The 3147-nt window shown below is 35.5% G+C and overlaps 1 long non-coding RNA gene across 1 annotated transcript in view; it reads left to right on the forward strand.

The window, feature by feature from the left end:
• The window catches only part of LOC109480367, a 3208-nt gene extending 924 nt beyond the window's left edge, over positions 1-2284 (forward strand). The window contains exons 2-3 of the long non-coding RNA XR_002140830.1: positions 930-1076; positions 2035-2284. This is a non-coding gene — a long non-coding RNA (uncharacterized LOC109480367). The remainder of the gene's footprint in view (positions 1-929; positions 1077-2034) is intronic.
• The last annotated feature ends 863 nt before the right edge of the window (positions 2285-3147 follow it).

The raw sequence follows: 3147 nt of genomic DNA on the forward strand, positions 1-3147 counted from the left end.
TGTTTTTATGCTTTTTTATCGGGGTTTCTCTTTTGCACTTAATTTTTTTTCCCACCAAAGTTTGAAAACATGCTAAAAATACCCCCAAAACCCAAACCTCTGCTTGGAGAGTATTGGGCAGCATCAAACTACATGTATAATATATACGTTACACTGTAACTTGACTAGATGTAGTATCATCAAGGAGCTTGGTATCATATTATGAAGGACATTACATCATTGACCATACATGTCACTAAGACAGCATTAGTTTGATTACGGGTTACTATTTCCCTATACATATGTATCTAAATAGAAAATAGAACATTTAATGTTTTTTTTTTTAATTCAAATTTTCAACCTTCTTGGCATTATGGATCATATATTTGTACATGTATTTTGTCATAAAACAGATTCATGAGTTGCATTTTATTTCATGTTTCTTTGACCCTCATCCTGTTTATGCTAAACAGAGTTGTCACTCCCTAGTTATTAATTAAAGGGAAAGGATAAAGTCATTTCTCACCACTCATTATCATCCCCCATCAGGCATATTTTACTTCCATAACTATCCTCATCAATTTGGTCCTGTGTTGAGGTGTTATCCAAAGTTATACTATTAGCCTACAAAAAGGGAAAGCAAGTTTTTTTTTTTTTTTACTGTAATATACTAATACATTGAAACACAATTCACTGTATTCAAGAGTTCATCAATCAAAGCAAGAAAAAGCATTGTGGATGTTTTAAAAAAGATCTACAACCTATTATATGTATGGCACTTACCAGGCTGATGTATCAGTAACTGACCCTGATAAAGGTAGTTTTGGAGTTACTGAAATGTCATGATGTGTAAATTGATACGTACCTACATGTATTTACCATGCGCATATGTATATTTGACATATGACATATGTATATTTGTTTCTGTCAATTTTTGTATTGTATTGTAGTACGCCGAAGCAGAGGAAATGGCAGCGGGTAGGATTGAGAGTCGCAGCATGCAATACTGGGGAACCAGAAGGAGTCCCAATGGAACCGCTTCACATGCTGATGTACAAGGAACTTAAGCTGGGCTTCTAGTAGTTTTCTTTGCCCCAGTAAGTTACATTAACTTTGAAAATTACCTGCACCAGACACATTTTACCTGTACCACTCACTGTCACCCAGAACATAGGAATTATATAGATTACACAGAAAACTGGAAATCATTGCCAGGATTTCTTTTGAACTTAAAAGTAATACAATGTGAAAGTCAATGCAGCAAATAAAAATCCACGTATGCCTACACTTTTATATAAAACTACTAGTAGTACCAGTGAGTGCAGGTTTGATGCAGGTGAATTGTGCACCGAACAGGAAATATTAAATGTACTGCCCTTCTATCTCGGTACCAGGTAAGGCACTGATATTTCAAATGGATTAATACTGCTACAGTTAAAATTCACTGTTCAATATAGCCTTGTATCCAGTATCCACTCAGTCAGGCTGGGCATACATGTAAGAATGAGCATGAATGTAAAAATTTTGAATCCAGTGATAATTTTAAGAATATCCAGAAACACAAACAGTTCTCAAACAGGTGGCATTGAGATTCTTACATGTACTGCATTCTAACAGCATTGAAAACAGCTCTGATCACATTCAGATTAGAATCAAATGGGCCCGAATATTTCGAATACACTATGAAATTTTCACAATATGCACTTTGAATAACATTCTGCCTGTCATGTGAAGGGCGAAGGGGGAGGGCAGACATACAGGTACAGTGCTGGTAGCTGTAAGTAACTGTTACATAAACAGGTTTGGCAAATAATCTATAAGTTATACATGTAGCCTGGTAGCAAACTGTCATTTTAGTGGTAAATCACTTATTTTGTATAATGAATCATTATCTAAAAATTAGAATACTAGTATACTCAAGTTTTCTTGATTATCAAATGCCTTCAATTATGTAAAAATTAGAATACTAATTTGCTAATTCTTCACACTTGTTGTGAATTTTGTTGCTAATTCTGAGCAACTGTAAATAGACATGTACATTCTATTTTTCTCCAGGGCCATGGAGGAGTACCGGGAGGACTTCGCCTTTGAGGAAAGCATTGAAAATGAAGCTGTGTGCCAAATAAGAAAGCAGATTTATGAGAAAAGAACAGTCAAAGTCATCAAGCACTTAAGCTTGCTTCAACAAGATTTCTGCACAAGACTTGCTCTCAGGGCAGTGAGAACAGAGGATAGCAGGCACCACTGTAACTAGTCAGCTATCTTGCCCAACTGGAAAGAAGGCTATTATTTAGTTTTAAAAAAAGTGTTGAGAAGATAACACGTCATTTGACATATGTAGGCATGTCAGCTGATTTTTAGGTAAAATGACCTGACCACTTTCTGGTAATGTTGATGGTATATTGTATATACAATACACATGTACTGTTTACCTAGCATACCACAAATGATGTGTAATTTGTAGAAAAGGTATTCTTGTATACTTTGATAATTATGGCTTCACCACAAAGTGGTGAAGACATATTGTGTTCCCTCATGTTTCTTCTTCTCCTTCTCCTCTTTCTCCTCCTGCCATTTCTTTAAATGGATTCATCTCTGCCATTTTCCGGCCAAATAACACGAAATTTGGCATGAAGGTAGAGTGGGCAAATACCCTGACGCGTTTTTTTCATTTTTTTGAAAAATTGTTTTATTTGGGTTTTTTGGCCATTTTTAGGCAAAAAATATACATTTTGAGATCTGGTTCCCAGGTACTAAAACCAAATGACCTGAAATTTGGTATGGGGATACCTTGGACATATGTCTACAAAAAGTCATTCAAGCTTTTGACATACACCACTTTATAATTGGGAAAAATAAGGCTTTTTGGCTATTTTCGGACCAAAAATGTACATTTTTGGCTCCTGTGCCCTAATATTAAATCTGAATGACCTGAAATTCGGTATGGGGATACCTTGGACACATGTCCAAAGAATGCCATTCACGATTTTGACATATACCACTTTAAAATTGTGTAAAATAGGGCTTTTTTGCTATTTTTGGACCAAAAATGTACATTTTTGGCTCCTGTGCCCTAATATTAAATCCGAATGACCTGAAATTTGGTATGGGGATACCTTGGACACATGTCCAAAGAATGTCATTCACGCTTTTGACATATACCACTTT

This window comes from Branchiostoma belcheri, unplaced genomic scaffold, assembly GCF_001625305.1.
Source record: "Branchiostoma belcheri isolate BF01 breed outbred unplaced genomic scaffold, Haploidv18h27 scaffold50, whole genome shotgun sequence".
In the NCBI taxonomy this organism is placed as follows: Eukaryota; Metazoa; Chordata; class Leptocardii; order Amphioxiformes; family Branchiostomatidae; genus Branchiostoma; species Branchiostoma belcheri.